Source organism: Nuphar pumila, chromosome 5 (assembly GCF_984573655.1).
Source record: "Nuphar pumila chromosome 5, dmNupPumi1.hap1.1, whole genome shotgun sequence".
Taxonomy (NCBI): Eukaryota; Viridiplantae; Streptophyta; class Magnoliopsida; order Nymphaeales; family Nymphaeaceae; genus Nuphar; species Nuphar pumila.
The window spans coordinates 123,190,778-123,217,459 of record NC_143253.1 but is presented as its reverse complement, the minus strand read 5'-3'; the positions used below and the strand labels follow the sequence as shown (position 1 = coordinate 123,217,459).

Sequence of the window (26,682 nt, the reverse complement as noted above, 5' to 3'; positions counted from 1 at the left end):
AGTGCCTGTTTTATAATGGATCTAGTGTTAGTATTTGGATCCAGATACAAGTTTGGTACTACCTAAGCCAATTCAGTCATATTTTGACATATAGTGAATAGGTTTTTATCAAGTGAGAGTAGCCAGATTCTGAACTTGGCATTGAGTTCTAATTTAGGTCCTGATCTATATGTAAATACAGTTTTGAAAAATAATGAATAGGTTATTGGGCCAAGCTTGGCTGCTTCCATGTCCAACCCATTAAAATAGACCTGTGTTTTTTTTTTTTATGACGAGGAACCCTCTCTGAAGCTAGGAAAACCCTGGGTGGCGCCCCACGACCACCTTGCCTTACCTGGCCCACCTCTGAAAGTTGCGGACATAGAGAAGAAGATGTCATGGTTTTAATTGGAAGTATTTGTTTTCTCAAAAAAAAAAAAACCCTCAGCTTTTAAAACTTAAATATAAAAAAAAAATGTAAGAATAAAGCATGAAAATAAAGATCTCATTGAAACCATGATATGGTTGAAAATGAAATCAACACATAACACAACAATGATGTTTATTCTACATGCTGTTGGTAGTTATTATATCAGCTCAAGGTCATCAAGGCAGTGATACAGTCATCCAGAAATGATCCCTAAATTCGAACCTGAACGACATGTGGCAGAGTATAAAAATTAGAGTTTTTTTTTTCTTTTTAATGTAAAATGAAGAAACTACCCTATCCCATGGGAGAGATGTCATGTTGACCGTGGACCGGAATCCATGTTTGCAGTGTGAAACTCTTCAAGTATTTTCCCCTGCTCACTGGTGATACTGTCGATAGTTTTCCATTTGGCTTAAGCCTTTCCGCAATAAATGTAGTACTTTTATTTCATATTTAACCTGGGAAAACCCCGAGGGCCCGGCCTAGGGGACATGGTCGCCTTATCGGGGGCAGGAAAACACCCTCAACCGCAGAGCCCATATGCATGCTTTGGCTTGCGCAAGGGGTTAACCCTGATTGTCCGTCTAACAGCTTAAGCCCACTCCAACTAGGCTAACCTCTTTGGGTTAAAAATGAAGAGTAGACCGACTATATCCAATGCCCATGCTGAGAACTGCCAAGGAGTCATGGTCGGATGCAGAATCGAATAACGTTTTTTTTTTTTTTTGAAAGGCAAGCTGGGGTTAGGCTGACCCCTACCAGTTATACAATTGGGTTTTGAACCTGCAACGTCCCAACACAATGTGACGTGCACTAGCTGCTTCTACCAGAGACGGGGAGGCCCCGTTGGTGAGTACTTTAGGATTAATAAAACGTAAAGAAAAATCTTCTAAAAAACATGTGCATTTGATGCGCAACAGTTAATATTTGTGTGGGTTTTTCACAGACTCCCTACCCCAAGTCTCTTTAACATGAGAATAATGCAAAAACTTGGCATGCTTTTCAACGAGTCATGACCTTAATTCATCTGCTAACAAAAAAAAATCTCTTCAACAGTGACTACCTTCATTTTGTTCATTGAATTTTCTTTTTAACAGAGAAATTAGTTCCATGTCTTTGACTATGATGAAGCTTCCTGCTCAAAAGCTTCGGGGAAGCTTCTTGCATGAAGTTCAACAAACAATGCGAGAGAGAGAGAGAGAGAGGGAAGATGTTTTTGAAGTTGAAAAAAAATTGTGTGGGCCTACACATGATCAATTAGGTTCGGGCTCACTTTATGTGATCTAATATGGTTGGGTCATGTGATATCTTTCTATGGTATGGTCTTATTACGTGAAGAAACCTCTTGTGCTCTTATCTGTCAATCTTCAATTTTATGATAGGCTAAAATTGAAAATAGACTCTCACGTGGTTACAATTAAGTTATGGTCCTCAAACCTTATATAGTGGTCTTCTCTTCTGGCTTTCCATCATCATCAAGAGAAAATTGTTCCTCTATTATAAAGTTTAGAGAAAGGCAAGGCCACATATAGAGGTTTTAGAAGATCATACCCGTCAAAGATCTACCGAAATACCAATGAATTCAAGTACACTTCTGCATCAAGATTTGGTTTCTGTTTTGATTTCAATGATTTAGCGCGGACAAGATTAACGATCTATTTAGTGTTTCGGTGAATGCAAAATCCAACAATTGGTATCAAAACGACTTGTTCCTGGTGAATCATTGAAAAATTCAATTTTATTCTATATATTATGTTTTCTCATTGGAGGCGCCGATCTGGTATAATCGGTGGCTGGACGCGGGTGGGCCATTCAGTTGCACACGGATGGGTGGAAGGGTCGTTCAACCCTTTTCCCTTTACATCACCGGTAGGCACAAGCGGGAGGGTCGATCGACCCTCCCCTTTTGTTTTGACTAAATGACAGACGTTGCCGGGGGGGGGGGGGTTCTGTTCCTCCCGTTCGGCTGGATGGGTCATCGCCCGCCCTTATTGCCGAACGGAAAAGGTGTTCAGCTTTTTCTATTCATTAGCAGAAGGAAGGGGGTAGTATCGCCTGTTCAGAATCCTAGAAGTTGGACGGCTAGTTGCCATTGCTCAGATTCTTCGAACGTCGTTAAAAGCAGGTTCATTGCTTTTCTAGACAGTCGAACGGGGGGGCCCTCTTCCCTTTTCTGGTTGGTCAAACAATAGAGGGTTCACCCTCTTCAGATCGTAGGCCAAATAGGGTGGCATCACCATTCAATTTGCAGGGAGGGTGTCACCATCCAGGCCACTGGACGACTAAAGGATTTTCCTTGCTTGGTTCGTCGGATAGTGTGTTACTCGATCGAAACGTCGAACGAGCGATCAATTGTTCAGTTCGCCGGATGCAGTGGGTCACGACATGCCAAACAGAAACAGGCGGTGGTCCGGGCATACAGTTTGCCCCAACCACCGCCAGTGACTGTACGGGATCGACCGTCACCGGCGATGGTGCGCGGGGCATCCGGCTCACCCCAACCACCATCGTCGGGTGCCTCCAGGCTGATGACAACAGGAGATCTCTTTTATACTGACCACAGTAAGTCAGGGCCCATTCGACTTCCAGTCGATCTGGCGACCCGAGACATTTCTGTCTTCACTGGTTCAGCAATGCTCAGGACTGTCTCGGGTCTAAGCCGATACGACGATCCAGACTGCTCCAGAGGCCCATTAGCCGACTCAGTTGGGCCGGGCAGATTGGTTGTCGGTTGGGTCAGTTCAGCCATCTGTACTAGGTCGGTTCGACCATTAGTGCTAGGCTGGTTCAACCATATTATACAAGACCGGTTTGGCCCTCTGTTTTGTTGGGTACTGGGCCACACCAGCGACTTAATCCGGTCTGGTACCCAGTTTGGGCGCCAGGCTGGCTCAAGTTGCATTTAGGGTGAGGGGGGCCCTGCTGACCCGATTCAGTCCCATTCGGTTGTGGGGCTGAACCGAGTCGGGCGGCACCACTGTGTGGGTCAGGCCTAGTCAGACTTGACTCAACTGCATGAGCCCGCACTCGGTTGCAGATTGCTTGGTTTGACCCAAACTGGGTCAGACCAGTTTTGACTCACACATGGGTCCAGCCCGATCCGATGGGCCGGACCCGAGCACATGCCTTGCAATAAAAAAAATTATGAAGATTTTATTGTTCAAGGCTATTTGGTGTGCTTCATGAGTCTCTTTAGAGGGCCATCTTCGGTTATTTTTTTTTGGCCCTATACAGATTATAATTGTGCTTTCTTTTTATTCATATGCATGTATTAATGTATTTGAACCATGGTATTCTTTTCATAATAAAGGTCCATTATTTTAATCAAGTTAATTGAAATAATATGTTACCAAAGTAACCTCCTTGTGTAGATTGACTCATTTGAAATATTGTGATGATTATATGATCATGCGAATAGTGATCGACCCAAAGGAAGATTGTTGTTGGGCCGATCTCAAATATATATATTTTCAGTAATAAATATCGGATAATTGTATGATTTTTCATGTGAATAACGAGTCGGTCCAAAGAAAAGCTCGTTGTTTGACAGGATTAATTATCCATGTTTGATTACTTTAATGAGAGTATTACTTACAAGTTGATATTTCTATTTAAAGACTAATTGTCAATGTTGTGTTGGGTATCTTGTGATGGGGTTCACCACAGTTTAACTATGTTATTTTATGTTAATGCATGTGAAAATGTATGTTAATCATGAGTTTATTTTGTTCTTGATTAAGTTAATACTTCTGATTCTACGATATCTACAAACATAAATTCGATCTTTGTTTTGAGTGGTTTTAATTTTAAAAACTAGAAAGAGAACGTTATGATTATTCTCGAATACATAGATTTAGATCTTGCACTACGAGAGGATCAACCACCTGCTCTTATGGATAAGAGTTCTGCTGAGGATAAAAAAAGTTCTAAGCGGTGGGATCGATCCAATCACATGAGTCTCATAGTCATGAAATGTGCAATTCCTGAATCCTTTAGGAGCACTATATCCGAAGAGGTTAATGCCAAAGGGTTTCTTTAAGAAATTGAAAAGCGTTTTGCTAAAAATGAAAAGGCTGAGACAATCATTCTCCTTTCGAGTCATGTTTCTATAAGGTATAAAGGTAAATGAAACATTAGAAAGTACATTATGAAAATGTCTCATCTTGCTTCAAAACTAAAGGCGCTAAAGTTAGAATTGTCTGAGGACTTACTTGTGCACTTAGTTTTGATATCCGTTCATGCACAATATAGTCAGTTTAAGGTCAGTTATAACTGTCAAAAGAATAAATGGACTCTTAATGAGCTCATTTAATACTGTGTGCAAGAAGATAAAAGGATAAAGCAAGAAAAGACAGAAAGTACTCATTTAACAGTAGCCTCTTAGGACAAGTTTAACAAAAAAAAAGGAATAAGGAAGTTGCAGTATACCCTCAATCGTAGAAGAAACAGAAAAGACATCAGGATCTAAAGTCTAGTTATTTCTTTTGCAAAGGGGAGGGTCACATGAAGAAGAATTGTATCAAGTATCACGTTTGACGTGAAAAGAAAGGTACACTCCTTACTCTGGTTTATTTTGAGGTTAATTTAACTTATGTACCCAAATACACTTGGTAGATGAATTCTGATGCTACCACTTACATAAATGTGTCTATACAGGGTTGCCTAAGTTGTTGAACACCAATTGATGCTGAAAGATTCATCTATGTGGGTGATGCCAAATCAGTTAAAGTTGAGGCAATAGGGACACTTAGGTTATTTTTAAAGATTTAATATTATTTAGATTAAATATATATATATATATATATATATATATATATATATATATATTGTATTGTCTTTTAGAGAGAATTTGGTTTATATTTTCACTTTAGACAAATATGGTTATTCTTGTTTATTTAGAAATAATGAATTTAAATTGTTTCTTGATTCAAATCTTATTGGGACCGGTTCTTTATCTGCGTTTGATAACCTATATTTGCTTAATACTGTTGTCTCATATCATGAAACCTTGCATTTAAGTTCTCGTGGTACAAAAAAAAAATTAACAAATGAGAATTCTGCATTATTATGGCACAAAAGCTTAGGTCATATTTCTAAACAAAGAATTAAAAGGCTTATGACCAGTAAAATTCTTGATTTTCTTGATTTCACTGACTTGCATGTTTGTTATGAGTGTATAAAAGAGAAACGAACAATCATAAAGAAATTAGGTGCTAAAAAGAAAACAGACATCTTAGAACTAATTCATACAGATATTTGTAGGTCATTCTCTATGCTTTTTTGAAATAATTAATAATATTTTATTATGTTCATAGACGACTATTTTTGTTATGAGTACTTATATTTAATTCATGAAAAGTCTCAGTCCCTGGACATATTCAAATCATTTAAAGCTGAAGTTAAAAACCAACTTGACAAAAGTATTAAGGTTGTCAGATCTGACCATGGTGGTGAGTACTGTTGTAAATATGATGGATCAGGTGAACAACGTCCAAGGCCCTTTGCTATGTTCCTAAAGGAATGTGGGATCGTTTATCAGTATACCATGCCAAACACTTCTAGCATGAATAGTGTTGCTGAGAGACGAAATATGATCTTAAAGGATATGGTAAGGAGTATGATTTTTTATTTTACCTTACCAGAGTCCCTGTGGGGAGAGGCATTAAAGACTGCAGCTTATGTATTAAACAAAATACTGTTTAAAGTAGTAACCAAGATGCCATATGCAATGTGTACAGACAAAAGGTCTAGTATGAAACATTTTCATATTTGAGGATATCCAGCTGAGGCTAGGCCCTATAGGCCACATGAAAAAAATGGATTCAAGAACGGTTAGCTACTATTTTGTTGTGTATTCTGAAAGGTCTAGGGGCTATAAGTTTTATGACCTTGTGAATAAGTCCTTTTTTGAAACGGGAAACACTTGTTTCTTTGAGGATGATGAGTTTGAGGGAAGTGATGAAGTAAAAGATATTGCTTTTGAAAAAGAGTCTCTTTTTTTTTCATACAGTTGTGGTTGATAATGATCAGATTTTTATTCCTGTCATTGTTCCAACAAATCCATATCAAGGCAATGCTTTAGATCTTCCTATCCAAAATCAAGCTTTTACTTTTGAAGTATAAACTCAACAACCTTAAAAAATACCTCAAGAACAAATGCCATTAAGAAAATCCACTAAAGATATGAGAATGGTAATTTCAGATGATTATATTGTCTTTCTACAAGAATATGAGGGTGATACTGGCTTAAGGGAAGATAATCCAATCAACTTTCATCAAGATATACAAAGTTCTAACTCTCAAAAGTAGATTAATGCAATGCATGAGGAGATTAAATCCATGAAGGATAATGACGTGTGTGATTTTGTCCCATTACCTGAAGGTGTGAAACCCATTAGATGCAAATGGATATTTAAAATCAAGAGGGATTCAATGGGTAATGTGCAAAGATATAAGGCTTGTCTTTTTGCAAAAGGGTTTACTTAAAGGAAAGACATTGACTACACAAAGACTTTCTCTTCAGTTTCTACGAAAGACTCTTTTATGATTATGATGACACTTATGACTCATTATGATTTAGAGCTGCATCAGATAGATGTTAAAATTGCATTCCTTAATAGTGACATTGATGAGACAATATATATGGTGCAACCAGAATATTTTGTCTCAGGCGATACAAAGAAAATGGTTTGCAAATTAAAAAAATTCATCTATGGACTTAAGCAGGCTCTCATCAGTGGTATCATAAATTTCATCAAGTTGTCATCTTATTTGGTTTTGAGATGAAGGTGGTTGATGAATGCATATACCATAAGTTCAGTGAGATTAAATATATTTTCTTAGTTTTATATGTTGATGACATATTGCTTGCTAGTAATGATATAGGCATACTATACGAAACCAAAAGATTTTTGACAAAAAAATTTGAAATGAAAGATCTTGGGGATGCCTCTTTTGTATTAAGGATTCAAATACATCGAGACCGTTCTCAAGGTATTCTTGGATTCTCGCAAAAGAGCCATATCAAAAGGATTCTAGATAGATTTGGCAGGAAGAATTGTAAACCAGGTGATACTCTTGTTGCTAAGGGAGACAAGCTTAGTTTCGCTCAGTGCCCCAAACACCAATCTAAAATTAAGAATATGGAACAGATTCCCTATGCATTTGTTGTGGAGAGTCTTATGTATGCTCAAGTGTGTACGGGTCTGGATATAGCGTACATTGTTGGGATGTTAGGCGGATATCTTAATAACCCAGGTATGAATCATTAGAAAGTAGCCAAACGAGTTATACGGTATTTGCAGAGAACAAAAGATTACATGCTCACATACAGGAAAACAAATCAGTTAGAGATCATTGGGTATTTTGATTCTGACTTTGCTGGATCTCAAGACAGTCACAAATCTACGCCAGGTTATATTTTTCTGCTGGTCGGGGAAGCTATTTCTTGAAGGAGTGTCAAGCAGACATTCATTGCTTCTTCCACTACGGTAGCAGAGTTTGTAGCCTACTATGAGGCATCCGATAATGGAATATGGTTAAGTAATTTTGTCACAGGGCTACGGATTTTGGATAATGTTGAGAGATCGCTCAAGTTATTTTATGACAATAATTTAGCAATGTTATATTCCAACAATAACAGGAACTCTATGAAGTCAAAGCATATTGACATCAAATTCCTTGTTAAAGAAAGATTGAAGAATTGTCAGATATCTACAGAATATATTGGTGCAAACTTCATGATTGCGGATCCGCTTACTAAAGGTTTGCCACCCAAGGTCTTTCACGAGCATACTGCTCGAATAAGTATTTTATCATTTTACAATATGTTGGTTTAGTGAGAGCTTGTATTTGGACGTTCTATGGTATAATAAAGTTTCTTTTATCACTTCAGTATAAAGTTCAGGTTTTGGTTTCATTCTATACTTATTTGTTGTGATCTCACTAAATAGACATGTTTGAATCACATTACATGTAATTTTCATGCTTCACATCCATACTCGATCCATGTTGTTTGGTTATGTCAAAATACGTGATCATTGATAGGTCCAATTACGATATTTATAATAAAGACCACTTTGGTTCTATATTGACATGATCAATGGACCCGATTGATAGAGATATCAATTAATAAGATAATATTTTTTGAGCTCATAAGGATATAATACATGATTATAAGGTAACATATGTAGCTCAAGTGAAAGATTGTTGAGAAAAAAATCGTGTGAGCCTACATATGATCAATCACATGTTATAAGTTGTCTAAGGTTCATGCCCACTTTATGTGATCTAATACTGTTAGGTTATGTGATATCTCATATGGTATGATCTTATTATATGAAGAGACCTCTTATGTCAATCTTCAATTTTTATGATGGGTTAAATTGGAAATAGATTCTCATGTGGTTACAATTAGGTTATGGTCCCCAAACCTTATATAGTGGCTTTCTCTTTAAACTTCTCGTTAGCATCATGAGAAAATTGACCCTCTCATAAGGTTTAGAGAAAGACAAGGTCACATATAGAGGTTCTGGAAGATCATACCCGTCAAAGATCTACCTGCACACCAATGGATTTAGGTACGCTTTCGCATAAAGATTTGGTTTCTGTTTTGATTTCAATGATTTAGCGCAGACAAGATTAACGGTCTATTTAGTTTTTTGATGAATTTAAAATCCAACATTTGATACTTTGCTTGGTCACCAAGGGAGGACTCAACTTTATTAGCTGAGCCTAAACTTCCATGCTTCATAACACGAATGAGCTTGGAAACACTCTTCAGTAGTAGTAACTGCCCGGAGAGTGCAAGAAGCAAAGAAAAATGCCTGAGTAGCTGCGCAGAGAGATGTCACCAAGAGGGCATCAAGGCTTAGCTGAATAGGTCACCATTTTACGGGTTTGTGCCGATTGGGAGAAAACATCAATAGCTGCAGCTGTAAAGATGGCTAAGGACAAGAACACCCGTTGGTGCTCCTGTCCTAAATTCAATGGTTTCATGTTTCTCATCTTCTAAATGCTCTAATCATGAAAAGACCCCAGCTGTGACCGCTGCTGATAAGATGGTTGTTGCTGCGCACCATTTTCGCAACGCTCACTTGGTCCTCTCTAGGTGGTAGTGGTGAACTTTCTGAAAATGGTGAGGGATTTGAGGTATGAATGGTGCTGAGGGCTACTCAAGTTCTGTGTGCTGTGCAGGCTTGGCAGCTCAGTATGAATGGAGTGAAGCAAGTTAGCCCCAAGTCCTGTCGTTGACGAGTCAAGTCAAATATAGGGACTATGGCCAGCATAGCCGATTCTGGCCCAAGCAAGCGTCTATCAGCTTGTACTTGCTCAATTTGAGCCTACTTTGTGGGCAATATACATACTGTACTTTTAAAATTTAATTTTGGTTATAAGGGTAACTGAAATATGAACCATAATTTTCATATGTTTTTTACTTTTTCTCAAAAAAAAATCACCGTACAGATGTGATATGCTTGGTTTTATAGATAAAGACTCTTGGATCATTCAATTATGATGCATAAGAATCTTTTAAGCGTTTAGAATTTTTATAAATATTCAATCATAAAACATCACATTTCTTGATCAATAGTTATGATGATCCAATATAGTTGATTCCTAGCAAATGGACCACACACCACCTGATGCATCTACAGGCTTAGATTTGTAAATATATATATATATATATATATATATCTCAATTTATGTGGTTGGTAAACATATTCCAGTTTCCCTTGGTTATAGTGGTATCATGAAAAAAAAAAAACTGTGACAAGGCATAACTGGAAAAGATCAAATAAATTCCTTTTTTTTCACTTTTTTTTTTGGGGGGTGGGGTTTGTCCAGCTGGGGTTAGGCAGACCCTACCGGTTACAGTCAATTCCTTTTTTTCTATTGTTCTCCATTATCATCTTCAATTCCAGACTGCAGAATGGCTGGGTTGAACCTAATTCAGTCTAGTCCAGAAACAATCGAAGCGCTTAAAATCCCAGCCCCTAGATGACGGGTTGGGCACCCAACTCAATTCCAAGGATGGATAATATGCCAAGGTGGCTGGCCTAGCTTGGGTCTAAGGTTGAATCATAGTTACCAGAATATGAAATGGGTGCAAGAAGCGATGCACAACTGTTAACAGAAGCACTATTTTTTCTTTTTTGTTTTTTGAGAATGGGAAGGCAAAATATTTAAAAATTTCTTAATGCATGCATGGCGTTCCACTCAAGGGAATCCTTTTTCCTTTGAAAAGAACACTTTAGAGAGAAAGTGATTCCCCATGAAAAGAGTTATAAACCCATTTTGACAGGAAACTTCTTTTTTGCATTTATTATGTGGATCCCATCACATATTTTTCTAATGGAGATGTTTATTTTGCCTGGAGGGGTGTCAACGGGTCAAGTTTGGTTCAGACCCAGGTGGAACCAGACTTGGAGCAGATTTTTGGGTATGGTATCGGGTTCGGACTCAAGTCCAATCGAGTCCACTATAAGAGAAATCATACCCAAACCCATTAAGAACTACATGAACTAGACCCGGACCATACCCGATATAGTGATATTTTTTTTATCATTTTTACATTAAAAAATTGTGGGTCAAAATCATGTTTTGTTAGGATGTCAATCCGGGGGTTTATAATTTTCTTAACCAAGAACCATGTTTTTACATTTCAAACCGAGCTGACTGAACTGGTCTATGAAAATCAGGTCAATTGATTTATACACTACAAGAAATAAAGGTTTTACTGGCGCAACAATAGCACCAGGAAGGGTGAAACCTTAATGCATTTCCTGGTGCAACCTTACACCACCAGGAAATATCACATTTTGCTGGCACAAATTTGCGCCAGAAAAAATGTAATACTGGTGCAGTTTTGTGCCAACAAAAATCTTTCATAAAAATTGAAAAGAACTTTTCCAGGTGCAGTTTTGCACCAGCAAAAATCTTTCATAAAACTGAAAAAAAACTTTTCCTGACACAATTCTGCACCAACAAAAATATAATACTGGCATGCACCGGCAAAAAATTCATACGAAATTGAAAGGCCTTTTACTGGCACACTGCACCAGCAAAAATTAAACTTTACTGGCACAGTGTTGTGCCAGTAAACACATTTTTATGGCGCAAAAATTGCATCACTAAAAGTCCGTACTGTCAAAGGGCTTTTACTGACAGATTTGTTGCGACCAACAAAAAGTATTTATTGGCGCAATTTAAAACTGCATCAGTAAGAACTTTTATTTTTTTTTAAATTAGATATTCTTTGTTAATATATTGTCAATATATAGCAGATACAAGAGGTAGCAACTGTGAAATTATATATTCCCTGTTTACGACATGATATTCCAGTATCAAATTCAATTTTCAAGACATGTAACAACAAAAAGCCACTGTGATGAATACAGAGCCACAAGTACATTGAAACCTCCTAAATCCAATAGTGCCCTAACTATTTTGTTTTCTTAATATGCATTACATCCAAATTGTGAAGTAGTAAATTATGATTCTAGTATGACAACTTGAAAAAAATACTTTTTTTCCACCATTGATACGGGTAGTTCATGTCTTTGCATGCCAAGTCATTTTTAATGGAAGATGTCATGTTATTCAATTGACACATCAGTGCTGGGAGACATTTTGGTAGGAGCACTTCTCAATTCAATATTGCCCTCAAAGGATTATTTGTTCCTCCAAAATATATGCTTAATAGGCAAAAATCTATGATGTCTCATATAAGAATGTGTGTCTTTATAGCATAAAGGACATGCCAAATTTTCTCTAGTGCTCCATCTAGATAAACCTGTATATGCAGAAAAATTATTTATAATACATAATAAAGCTGCTCGCAGTTGAAAATACTCTTTCATTGATGCATCATAGGTTTTCTTATTATCATTCCATAATGTCTTCAGTTCTTCAATAAGCGACTGAAGATAAACATCTATTTTAAATCTAAGAAGGTTTGGACAATATATGAGTAGTGAAAGCATGATATATGATGTTTTATGCACATCCATGACGGTAAATTATATGCAACTATAACAACTAGCTATATGTTGTATGATGTTAAAGTTTGAAAAAGATTAAAATCATCACCGGTTAACGTGAGTTTTACATTGCAACTATTTGTAATAAAAGATGGACGAAATGTATCAAATTTTTGTTGTTAAATCTGTAGGATGCCTTAGAACACCATCTTTGGTGCAACCTTCGTGGTGCCATCTCATTTAAGCAGCAGTTTTTTATGACATAAAGAACCTCTTCAACCTTGGATCAAGAGAATTTCACTGAATTTTTTTTTTGTGTTTCTTAAAAGAAAAAGATGACATCCTATTTGATTGACCTTCAAATTCTTTCCATCTTCAAGACTTACAAAAATCATATACATCTTTGTTAGTAGATATGACACATGACATACATCTATTTTTTCATAATTGAGATCAAATTTTTTAATTTTTGTCTTCATATTATAATATGACTTTGGTAATTGCATACTTCCAGGGAATGCCTCATTTAACACATAATAATTTTTAATTATTTTTTGGCCGATTCAAAACGATACACTTGATTATTGGTATTGGCTACAACATTGCGTGAGAGTGGTTGAAACATTTGTGACGCACAGCCATGATGTAACTGATGTTTATGGTGCATACCCTTGGAAGTCATTATATCGGCACAAAATAAAAAAGTAAAGGTGGTGGGTGGTCAAAAAAATGGAAGGCATTACCAAGGGGTCTCCGCTTGTGTGGCAGGAGCAGTTAGTGCACGTCACCTTGTGTTGGGATGTTACAAGTTCGATTCCCTATGGTATAGTTGTATACCAGGTAGGGGTCTTCCGAAACCCAGCTTTCTCTGTCAAGAAAAGAATGGAGGGGGCATTAATAGAACATGAACAAAATTTTCAGAAGAAAAGACATACAGTTGAAGCACAGCAGGTCTTGTTTACAAACTCCCTACCAAACATCACTTTAACATGAGAATGATATCGGATCCCTTAAATTTCATACTTAGCTCGGTCAAAGATGTCTGAGAGAGAGAGAGAGCCGAAAGTAATTCAACATTACCACTCATGAAGATCAACAAACTGTTGAACCCATGAACTGAACAAGAGCAAAAGCTAAAAACAAATAAAGAAAGCACAAGAGAAAAGAACATCAGACAGATAAAACGGGCTCACGCCCTGAGAGAGAGAGAGAGAGAGAGAGAGAGAGAGAGATGGTTGAAAGAAGGTGTTAAGTTCCACTATGCTTGGTGAACAAGGATGGGCGGTGGATATTAAAAATCACCATCGATGGTGATTTTTCAATGTCACCTGACTCTCTCTCTCTCAAAGAAAAAGGTGTAATATGGCATGAAGAAAAAAGGTGGACGAGGATTTCAATAAGAAAATGCCCCAACTGAGTAAAATAATTCTATTCCAAGCTATCATTTTTGCCAATATATACAGGCGAATGGACAGAAGTAACTTCTCTACCTCGCAGTGGTTTCGTACCAGAAGAAGAAAAGGATGAAAGGAAACTAGTCCATATTCTTTCTCCCAAGGGTGGTCTTCAATCCCACAAGAAAAACAAGGCAGTCAATCCCTTCCATTCACTTTCCCTGCCCTAACAAAGTTCTAATGGTGGTTATCACTTATCCGTGGGTCATAAAAGGTGACATAAAGGTCACATATGCACAAGAAATGCATAATTTATTAAAAGTTGAGTCCCATATCGAAGGTTTTGCTTAAAATTTAATGGCATATAAGTCAAGAATTTGCAAACACTTATCGCCGAGCTCAGTAGCGCGGACTTGTGACCCAAGTGGGGGCATATGAGATGGCAGGACCACATGTTGGTCAGTTTCGGTGAGGTTGTGGGGTTCTCTTTACGGTCTGCCCTGTTCCAAGCCTAGAGTTGGCATAGCTTTGCTTGGTCGAAGGGCCAGGTGGGCTCTGCACTATAGAGGAGGGGACCGCGCAAGGCTGGCTTCACAGAGCAGCGAGCACCTCCCACTTGTGGCAGTGGAAGGATAACAGACCGATGACCTCCTTCCTCGCTTGCCGAGCCTGCCCTTCTATGTGTGAACTGCCATCTTTTTTTTTTCCTTCGTTTTTGGGTTCAATTCGCTTTATGTCAATGGTATGGAGAGAACCTATATAGAACATGGATCTCATCAAGGAACATACCTCGCTGTAACATTTATATGTAAACGGACTGGATTTGCCAGTCTTTTAATAAGTTGGACTCGGGTTTGGATGTGAAAATACTGAAACCGAATTCGAGGCAAATTGCTGATCACTGAAAGGACTTAAAACTCGACCCATGTTTAATCCAAACCCGGACCAGATACACCCTTCTTTATTCAAGGCTAATGGGACTCTCTGTACTCTTAGTAATCATAAAATGGGTGTAGGCGGGGCATGAGCTGATATTATGTACTTTATGACCACATTTTGGGCATAATGAGATGGGTTCGCTACCAAATTGGGTTGGACCTGTAGACCCCATTAGCAGATGCACCTGCATTCACTTTATGGTTTTTTATCAACTGGACTGTATCCAACCCAAGATCTGATTAAGAACCAGCATTTTATACTAGAAATTTTGAAAGTGCCTGTTTTATAATAGATCTAGTGTTAGTATTTGGATCCAGATAAAAGTTTGGTACTACCTAAGCCAATTCAGTCAGATTTTGACATATAGTGAATAGGTTTTTATCAAGTGAGAGTAACCAGATTCTGAACTTCCATTGAGTTCTAATTTAGCTCCTGATCTATATGTAAATACAATTTTAAAAAATAATTAATGAATAGGTTGTTGGGCCAAGCTTGACTGCTTCCATGTCCAAACCATTTACATAGACCTGTGTTTTTTTTTTTATGACGACGAACCCTCGCTGATGCTTAGGAAAACCCTGGGTGGCTGTCAACTGGTCAAGTTTGTACCGGGTACCCAACTTGATCTGAACCAGTATTCTTGGGTGCGGGCATAAAAAGTGTTAATCTGAATAGTATTGATGTCGACCTAAACTCTACTCGAGCAATATGCAGGTCAAGTTTGGGTTATGAATTTCGTCCGAACTTACCCAAGTGTTTTATATGTATTTTAAGTAAAAGAAAACTGCTGAAATTATACAGACTTAAGCATAGGATTTTATTTTTGTGACCCAGCAAAGCCCAAACATGAACCAGACAATTTGTTATTTGAGCGGGTTCGGGTATAATCCTGATAAATTTGGTACTGAGTCACCAGTAGGTTCTATTGCAAGTCAATGTGCCAGTATCCAAAGGACATGGCCCCCAAAGGGTTGAGGGGTTTAGGAGCACATGTTTTTAAGGTCCAACATTTCACAAGGCTGGTACATTATTTAAGATCTGTTTAATTGCTTGTCCAAGATTGGACAGAACAAAACATTTTGTAGCAATGGTACTTTGTCCAACAATCGTTACAACTCAAATAGAAAAATCATATTTTTTTATATAAAAATTTGATTTTAATTGTAGCACATCAGTGCCAGACATTTTGTTAAGAGCACTTCTCAATTTAATAATGCCACCAAAAGACTATTTGTTCCTCTCAAATCTATGGTTAAAAGGCAAAAATCTACGATACCCCATATAACAATTTTTTTGTTATGTTTTAACCTACACGAATGTGTGTTTTTATAGCATACATGACATGCTAATTTTTCTCAAGTGCTTATCTTGATAAGCCTGCAAAAAAATAATTTATAATCCATAATAAAGCTGCTCACAGTTGAAAATACTTTTCCATTGATGTATCATACATTTTCACACTATCTTTCCATAATGTCTTCAATTCTTCAATAAGCGGCTGAAGATAAACATCTATTTTAAACCCAGGAGAGCTTGAACTAGGTATAAGTAGTGAAAGCATGGCATATGATTGCTTCATCCACATTGATGGCGGTAAATTATATGCAACTATAACTAGTCATATGTTATACGATGTACTTACAGTTTAAAAAGGATTAAAGCCATCACTAGTTAACCCAAGTCTCACATTTTGACTATCTGCAGCAAAAGATAGATGCAATGTATCAAAAAAAAATCATGCTATTGAATATGCAAGATTCCTCAAAACACTATCTTTGGTGCGACCTTCATGGTACCATCTCATTTGAGCCTCTTCAATCTTGATATCAAGGGAAAGTGATGTAAAGTCTTCATTGAATTTTTTTTTGCATTTCTTAGAAGAAAAAGATGGCATACTATTTGATTGACCTTCAACTTCTTTCTATCTTGAAGTATTACAAAAATCATATACATTTTTGTTATCAGATTCCTTCTAATATAACATACAATTCCTAACACATACATCTATTTTTTCATAATTGAGATCAAATTTTCTAATTTTTGTCTTCATATCATAATATGACTTCGGTAATTGCACACCTTCAGGGAATGTCTCCATTAATAAGTTAACATATCAAATGATTTATTACTTCATCCATTAAAACATTTTATATGAAACAAGCAAACAATAAAAGACAACTTTTCAAATGTAGCATATCTGAGATATAGTTTTTGTTCAGCATCACTCAGCAATTCAATAAAGGTTGCATTAGCTTTTGAACACTCACTTTCAACAGGCTCATCTATTCTATTATAATGAGAATCATGTATTCCAAATGTATCATGCATCATTTAATATATATCATCTATGTTACATGCATCAACATGTTGTCTTATAGGTGGGATCACTGATCCACCATGATGACGCCAACATGTGTAGTTTTGAACAAAATAGAAACAGATCATGTGATCAGCAACACTTTTAATTAATTGCAATGAGAAATTGTTGCATCTTACATATATAGACACCTTATATTTCTATCATTAATTGCATTGTTCTCTTTAGAAAACCAAAGGTGATAAAGCTAGAAACTACATTCAAACATGTAGCACTATCCTTATCAAATACAAAACATAATCTAAATTATATGCATATATTATACACGTTATATCATATAATCTTATTTGTTGGCATAAATACCTATCCTTTTGAATCCAACTTCTATCCTCCATGGTAACTAATTGCTTTGTGCTTTTGATCACTAGCTTAAAAATTACACAAAAGAATGCATGAAAAATATATTTTTTAACAGCAATATATAAAAAGAAGAATGCATAAAATAAACACGAAAAAAATAATGCATGGAAAATGTATATATAAAATATGAACAAGTAAGTGTAATATATATATATATATATATATATATTCCATATGAAATAACATGAAATGTTTTTACACAAGCCATCTCTTGTTCAGCCCATCTCGGGACGAGCCGAGCTCAAGCTTGGCTCGGCAAAACACAAACACGAGCCGAGCCACGATCTCAACCTATTGTTAAATGAGCCAAGCATGAATATGGCCTATTCAGTTCGTTTGACTCATTTACCAGCCCTAGGTAGTAGCAATTTAGTTTATATTAAAGGATTTTGCTGGAATATTTCAATTTTTTCAGGAAGAAGTCTGAATTAAAGGATTTTACACCCATCAAAATATTTTCTTGTATCCCTACGTATTTAAAATGACCAGGATGTCAAGAATGGTGATGTCAAATACAAGAATAATTGTCGGGAAAAAGTTTTCACCTTTTATAAAAATGAGCAAGTAAAATATGGCATTGTTTGACTGACCATTTTCAAGTTCTTTACTTCTTCAGTGAAATTGAAGGTTTGAAATGAAGCAGCACCACCTAGCAATAGTAAGACATATCCAGTAGTAGACTTTCTACTATTGAGACATCCTTCTAAGTCCACATCGGAGTATCGAACGACCTCTAGGTAGTCAACCTTTCTGTAGGCCAACATATAGTCCTTTATTTCTAGCAAATAACACATGGCCTTCTTTGCAGCCTTCCAATGTATAATGTCTGGATTGGACTGATATCGACCAATCATCCCAATAGCAAATGCGATATTTGGTCATGTGCAAGTTTGCATATATTGCAAACTCTCAATCGTCGAAGCATATGAGATACTTGTAAGTTTTTTCAATATATTATTCTAAGAATAATCTTTTAAACTCAATTTATCTCTTTTTACTATGAGTGTCAATCTAGGAGAATAAATTTTTATCTCATATCTTTTAAGAACCTAAAAGATATAGGATTTCTAATAGAGGCAAAGAACACTCTTAGTTCTATGACGATAAATCTCAATTCTAAGGACATAAGCAGCATTACCCATATCCTTCATATCAAAATGAGAGGAAAGAAAATCTTTTGCCTCATATAGCATATTCAAATTATTAGTTGCAAGAAGAATATCATCTTCATATAAAATCAAAATTATGAAGTTCATGTAAAATCAGAATTATGAACTTCATGTAAAATCCGAATTATAAACTTACTGCCACTAGCCTTAAGGTATATGCACAGACCAACAATGTTTTCAGTGAGTCTAAAATTCAAAATCACCTTATTAAATTTTTTATATCATTGGTGGGAGGCTTGTTTAAGTTCATAGACTAATTTCTTCAATTTAAAAATTCAATTGTTTGAGTCATCTACATTGTAACCAAGAGGTTGCTGCATGTACACCTCCTCTTCCAGATACCCATTTAGGAACGCTATTTTCACATACACTCATGTGAGACAAATGACTTATTATCTTTATTCTCGAGTCATTTCTTATGTTTCAAGCAATTCACCTTCTTATGTCCCTTATTCTTACAAAAGAAATATTTTATAGAAGAACCTTCTGCCTGAGATTTGGTATTCGCCTGAGAGTTAGAACACTTTCTAGAGTTCTTGTTTTTCTTCTTGAAAGAATCATTTTTTGCTCTGGCCTATACTTTCCGTAATGACAAGCCATATATACACTTTACACATTCTCACCCTGCAGTCATTCTTCCTCTTCAACACACTTGGTTAAGAGGTCATTAAAGGACCACTCATCATTATGTATAATGTAAGAAATCTGGAAAGGTCTATATTCAGTAGGTAGCGAGGTCAAACTCAGATGGACTATAAAGTATTCTGTAATAATGAATTTCATGTCATTCAACTGAGAAACAATGTTTTTCATTTCTAAAATATGTTGTCAGATGTGACTATCACCATAATACTTCATAGACACCAACTTGAAGATGAATGTACTTGTAAATGTCCATAATTTTTAGAGGATTTTTCATAAATTTTTTCAACTATCTTTATATGTGATAATTTGATAATGATAACGTGTTATACAATATGCATAGATGAGGTCTTAGATTAAGACTTAAAAAATAAAAAATAATAAAAGCATTCAAAGCGCCAATGGGTCTTGTCGACCCTAGTGAAAATCAATCTTGAAATACATTTATGAGAAAATAGCATTCTTAGGGGAAAAAATAAATAAGCCAGACAAAACATGGTTTAAAAGGATTTTATATGCATTTGAAAATAAATTTGCTTGTATTTAGAGTCATTCTATTTAAACTTAAATTATAGTTTTAAAAAATTTAAAATTTAAAATAATAAATAAAGTTAATTAAGAAAATAATTAAAATAAAATAAAATTTTTAATTTAACTAAAATGTTAAAAGCATACTATTGCAGGTAATACTCAGGGTCCTAGTGTTAGAACCATCTATAAAATACTCTGAATCTGTCTAAAACATCCTTGAACTGGTTAAGAAAGACCCTCAACCAGTCCTAGAACAATCGAACTGGTTTGTAACATGCACAAAAGCTCCTAAACCCTTATAATTGAACGAGAAAGCTCATGTTTTTTTTCAGATACAAAATACAGGGTCTCTACTTGCAGAAACCAGTGAAAGACCATATGGAACCGATAAAAAAGGCTTTGGACCTATCCCCAAATCCTCTGAATCGTTCACTGAACTGGTTCTGCTTCTTAAAAGGGTCATACAGTGCATGGATCATGTTTCAGACCTGATCTGATCCAAAACTTTACATGGGTCGGATCTCCTAATCCAGACCCAGTCTAAATCCAGACCCAATTCAAATGGATATTGGGTTGATTCTCATGGACCCAGACCCGATTCAGATTCGAATATGAATCAAACAGATTAAGATTCATAATTGTACCTGATCCAACTTGAAGCATCCAGGTTCTGGTCAGGATCAGACCTCGTCCACCCAAAACCCCTAAATGGGTTCGAGTGAGACGTAGGCCCAGTCTACCTAAAATTCGCAACGAGTCCGAGTTCAATCGGATCGGGTGTGGACCTGATCCACCTGAAATCTGATAATGTATCTGGGTCTGGATCGAGTCCTGCCAAGTAGACCCGATCCACCCAGTCCCGGATGGGTCCGGGTTGGATCGGGTCCCATAGGGGCGGGTGCATAACCGATCCACCTGGTCCCACCAGTGGGTTCTGATCTAGATTGGGTCCCGACCGAGACAGGCGCAAACCCAATCCACCTGAAACCCTATAAAACGGGTCCAAGTTAGGATCGGGTCCAACCCCAACACGTCAAGTTTTACTGTAGCAGCTATAGTAAAACTCGATCAAAAAAAAAAATTTAACGTCTCTCCCCTCTCAATTTTCCTTCACCAACACTCACTAGTCATGGCCGAGCATGGCAGTCGTCAGCGACGGCCAAAATCTATCGGGCCTAGTCGTCATCAGGCGACTAAGGCAGAGGGAGTCAAAAGAAAAAATAAAAAAAAGATTAAATGAAATGGAGAAGGGAGGGGGTGGCGGGGAGGGCTCACTGCCTTCGCTACCAGCAGCCACCTCTGGTGGGCAGCCCCAGTTGTCAACGGCTGTGTCGATGGAAGATGGCCCGGGGAGGAATCGACCCCTCTACTTTTAAACACAGCCAGCAACGACAGCCTCAGGAAACCGGCCCCAATCGTCGATGGCCATAGCCAGTCGGTGGCGGCCCGCCGTCATGGTCATCATGCCGAAAAAAAACATCCAGTTGCGGCCTTCGATGGCTGCCAGGCCTCAGGCAGCTGTCCACGATGGCCAACCGCTGCCCGTCAGAGCCTGTCCTGGCATCTCGGTGGCTGTTGTGACTTGCCTAAGGTGGCGGGGGCTGCAAAAACCCAGCTGAAACCTGGTTCGCGCGACCTTGCTCGTCGGCATAGTGCGCCAACGCACCCACAACGACGATATGCACAACGAAAGCATGGTGGGCCATAACCCATTGTTAGCAAAAATCAATGGGGAACTTTACTTACCGGAAGCTGCCATGGTTGATCCGATTGAAGCTTTTAAAGACATGGGTTGTCGACGTTCTCTTCAGCCAAACGATGCTCTCAATGAGCACAGGCCGCCAAGTCAAAAGGTGAGCAGGACCGCAGAACCCAAAGACTCCGAATGAAACTCAATAACCCATGTATGCTCTCATCAAGCATCCATGGGTGTCTCCTTATATAGTGGGGGATGAGCGAGAATGCATTGAATGTGAACCATCTACATTCTCATAACAGTCATCCCACTCTTATTGCGTCTCTTGGTGCGCCTATGTCAAACCCGATCACATCTTGTTGGACCCTGATTCAAAAGTTCAACAATTGGGACCTTAATCGTTTCTCTCGCTCGGCTACGGCTATTTGCAAACAATGGCTCAAAGTTTGGCCTCATTTTTCTGGATGGACTTGACGTTTCTAATAACCAGGAGGTGAAATAGAGTGTGTGTCGCCGATGGTAAGTTTTCTGTTTCCTCCTTGTTGAAACTGGCCATTCTCCCGCAAAAAATGTTATGGGGGCTGGGTCTTTCTTCTAAATTCTACGCTTGGCTGGTGCTATTCGACAAGCCCCTAACACAAAACAAATTGAAGAAATGGAGGTTATTCATCCCTTCCCAATCGTTGCCCTCTTAGTGAATCAGCAGAAGAATCTTCGTTTCACTTATTCTGGGAATATTCATTCACACAAAGCATTTTCTTATCCTGCTGGCCTGACCTTTCCTTTATGGTGCGTGAGGCTTTTAGGGATCTCTTATCGGGTCATGCAAGAATTCAGTCCTCCAAAAAAATGGAGTTTTGCTCTAGTCACTGCATGGTGGCTCATCCGGAAGGAGCGAAATTCCCCCCTTCTGAGAGGAATGGTGATTCTTGAAGTTGGCACTCTGGTTAAAGCTAAATGGCCTGGCTGCGACGTAGCTTGGATGTGCCCCATGTTCTCTCTTGAGGTATCTCTGTTTGAATCTCTAAGGGTTGCCTGATTTTGATTAATAAATTTTCTTTCTCCTCAAAAACAAAAAACTGCAAGTCCATTACCTGAAAATATGATCATTGGTCCTTGGCTTAATTCGCACAGACAATGCCCACTTGTTTGGTAATGCCACTCATTTCTCATGTGGCAATCATAAGTTCCAAAGACACTCATAACCAACCAAGATTTATATCATATTCTTACTTTATGCTTTCATGTACACGTTGGAAACTATACATCATATGATACATTTCTAAGCTATATGTGTTTTGTCAACTAGAAACTTCCAGTGAAGTGCATTCCTGCAAAAACTCCTACTTTGTGTTGTTCCCACCAACATCCATCCATCTCACGGCGACATTCTTCATGCAAAACCATGCATATCATGCCACATTTTTTGTTTACAACAGATTCTCAAACACATTAGCTGTTTATAGCTCTTCCTTTTCTTTGCTCCAACAAAAAGTAAGCAGCTCTTCGAAGTTGTGGAACTGCAAGAGAAGTAAACCACCAACTTCAGGTGATGAAAAGTACTTGCCAAACGAAATACGCTAGATGGGTCGAAATGGGCTTTCCAATACTTTTTTGCAATTCTGACCCATAGATGTATTCGGCATGGTCGATTTGCTAGGAACCGGACACCTGAATCATTTGTTTTTTATGAGAAAAAGTATTTTTCAACTCTCGAAATTAGTTTGAATGTCTATCTTCTTTCTTGTGCAAAGTCTCACTAAATGGACATACGAATGCAATTTGGCTTCTTAACATGTAACATTTTTAGAATCAAATACAATCCAAATTTTCATGATTTTCAAATTACGTCATACTTGTGCGCTATATTTGTGCATTAAAGAAATTATTCAATGTCAAAGATTTCAGATTTGTTATTTATATTTATTAAGTATTTTGTATATCTCCATGCCATAGTGACAAATACCACGAGATTTATGAAAATCTCACGATAATATTGCGAGAAATTTCCTGAAAGTTTAAAACGGCAATTTCTAGCGAGATTTTCAAAATATCAAGAGATTTATGAAAAAACATAAATACCGCAATTTAAACACAATATTTACGTTTTAAACGGCTATTTATCATGAAAAAACCATGTATTTTTATTTTTTAATTATTTTTATTAATATTTTCTTATAAAAATAATTTTTATACTTTTTAATTAAATTTTTTATTGCCAAGATTTTGCCCAAAAAAATCAAGATTTACAAAAAAAATTCAAATTCTCACGAGTTTTTTAAAAAATGATATTTTGCCGTTTTTAAACGTTTGTCACTATGCTCCATGCATAATGTTTTTTTACAAAGCAAAAAAATTCAACTTTTTGCAAGATTTTCCCTCATCGCGCGGGAACTCGATATTAATATTAATGATATTGATTGGGATGATTTTTTTTTCTTTTTGAAGGAAATAAAACTTATTAATAATGAGGTAAACATTTCATGGTGATGGCACCAGCCATGAGGTTAATGATCAATTTTTCCACAATGTGACCCCGAGCCACAAAAGCCCATTTCTAGATACAAATCCTGAGATACCACGAAGTTTATTTTTTAAAAGAAAAATGATTATCTAGAGCCAAGAGGTCCCAACTTTCATCAGAAGGCCAGACCTACAATTATCACATAGCTCTGTATACACCAGTTCTTGCTATTAGTTATTTAAAAAAAAAAGAGGGGAGAATTCTTACCTCTTTCCTGGAAGTCCCCATTCTAAAACTGAAACTTCTTTCCTTCTTACCCTGTCACAAAAGCACCAACCATTATAATTATGAGACATGTAAGTAAATTATGCAAGTGAGATGATAGGGACATGCTTGAACGTAGACTCAGTACCCATAGGTCAGATTTGAAAGAACCATAAGCTTTGCTCATCTTGATTCAATCATCAATGGTCTCTTGCTGTAAATGACAGCAACTTAATCTCCTCACTGATATACTTGTCATGCTAGGAAATCTTAAGCTAGTCGCATAAACCATCCTTATTTTTTGAGGAATAATGGGAAAACCCAGCCTCATTTCCAAGATCATTAATGGCATACAACCCCAGGTCCCCGTGCCCACCATGGAGTACAGCCAGCTTCAACCTTGTGCCAAGGAATGTGCACTTGGGTACTGCACGGCCTTCTCATTGGGCTCAAGCGGAGAATAGGATCCGGGGTTGCATTCTATCGGGGTCTTCGAATTTTCTGTCCATATATTGCAGGGAGAACCGTTCTGATTCATCACGTGTTAACAAGGTCCAAATCTCTTGTGAAATGGGAGTTAGTAGCGCAGCCAAGAGAAATCGGGGGCCTAGGAATCAAGGAGTTGGGGAGATAGAATCGTGGTTTTGTAGTGAAATGGTGGTGGTGGTGGCTGTGTTTTGAGGATCGGTTATGGACTAGGCTCCTTAAAGCTAAGTACAAGCTGGAAGGATAGCCTTCGTCTTGGGCAGAAAATCCCAGCTGGTCAAAGGGATCAGGAATCTGGAAAGGATGGGATGTGGGGGGGGACTTTGAATGCATTTGATCTCTTCACCCCTATCTAAGGCAACTGGCAATTGCAAAATATATTCAGTACAAGGGAGCCAAGTAGGTCTTTGTGTGGAGATGTTGGGTGCTTTTGACTTGGAGAGCAGTTTTGGTTAGAAAGGAACGGCAGGATGTTTAAGGGATGTTGGTTCCAATCGCAGGTCAGTTCTTTCTAAAGTTCAGTAGGAACTCGGGGATCGGGCTCACTTCAAATGTCGTAATGGGATCTAGCATGGTTGGAAGCTCGTCGAATTGGTGATACCTAACGGGTTTACGTCCTTGCCCTGTTTTACTTATTTTGCATGTAGCGTGCTGGGATATCTTTGTATTCTTCTTATTATTACGTATAATATATTGATCATCTTCTTTTAACTCAAAAAAAAATAAAAATAAAGACATACCATTTCCTGCGACGTTTCGTCATGAAATTCTTCATCTCTGCAACCAACAAAAACATCTTCCGCTTCTTCTCCTCCTCTTCCATCTTCTTCGGATTCATTGTCGAATTCCGGCAACTCTTCACGATCCAATACGATGGCGACGGCCAGGCTTTCGACCATGGCATCTTTGTGGGGATCATCAACACGAGAATTGCGAGCGAATTTGGAGAAACGACGATATAGGAAAAGGAAGGGGAGGGCAAGACAGAGAGCAGGGATAAGAAGAAACAAGGAGAAGAAAGAGACTAAGATAAAAGAGAGGGTGAGAGGAGGAAGGAAGATGAAGCAGATGAGAGCGATAATGGAGAAGTGGGTGAACATGATGTTGTTGAAAAGAATGGTGAGCTTGGATGAAAGACTGGCTTTGGGGCCTTGGTTTGAAAGAGATGGAGGTGCCATTTGGAGAGAGAGAGAGAGCATGCAATGTGATCGATGTGGGTGCTATCTCTTTACATACATGATGAAAAGCTGCTAAAGATAGGAAGGTTGACGTCTGGGGATGCTTGGCCTAACTATTGGCTGGGTGGTTGTGGCGTGTGAGGTGCCCAATTGCTTTGTTGTAGCAGCCTGTAACCGTGTCCCCTTTTGAAACGTGCCATGCTTAGACATCGACATGTTATCGGGTTTGCACGCCTGAATGGCTTTGTACCATAGTCACACCTCTTGTTCGAGAATTTTTTTTCGGCAAAGAAAAATCTCACGAACTAAAAAGGATTACTTTAGCAGAAAATTCTCTGTAAAATATTTATATATGTATCTTTTTATTTTTGGACATGCCAAGGAAAAAACTGAGAAACGAACCTAGATGCGAATTAAGAAACAACTGAAAAACAATGGAAAACGTTTAATAAAAAAAAAAAAAAACTTACCCAACATGAGAAACATGTACCCTACAGAAAGAAATACTTGAAAAATGTTGGAAATGCACTTCCCAAATATGGGAAACGCGTTTTGCACAGTATGAGAAGCACATTTTTCATAAAGTTTTTGCTGTTTCTCACATGTTTCGAAAACGTGATGTTCTTTCTTTCTCAAACGATTTTTCAGAAAACGTGTTTACTATCCTCTTATAAGGGGTTTTCAGTAACTCTGATTAAACCCTTGAGGTCTCCTCTGCCCACCTGAGACAAGGGACGCCACCCATGACTTTCTAACTTGAAGTCTCATCAACTTGGTGACATTCCTCTGGTC

General features: G+C 37.7%; 1 non-coding gene across 1 annotated transcript; it reads left to right on the top strand.

Moving 5' to 3' along the window:
- The first annotated feature begins 14,176 nt into the window (after positions 1-14,176).
- Positions 14,177-14,483, top strand: LOC149838487 (signal recognition particle RNA). The gene has a single exon (XR_016432262.1).
- Positions 14,484-26,682: the final 12,199 nt, after the last annotated feature.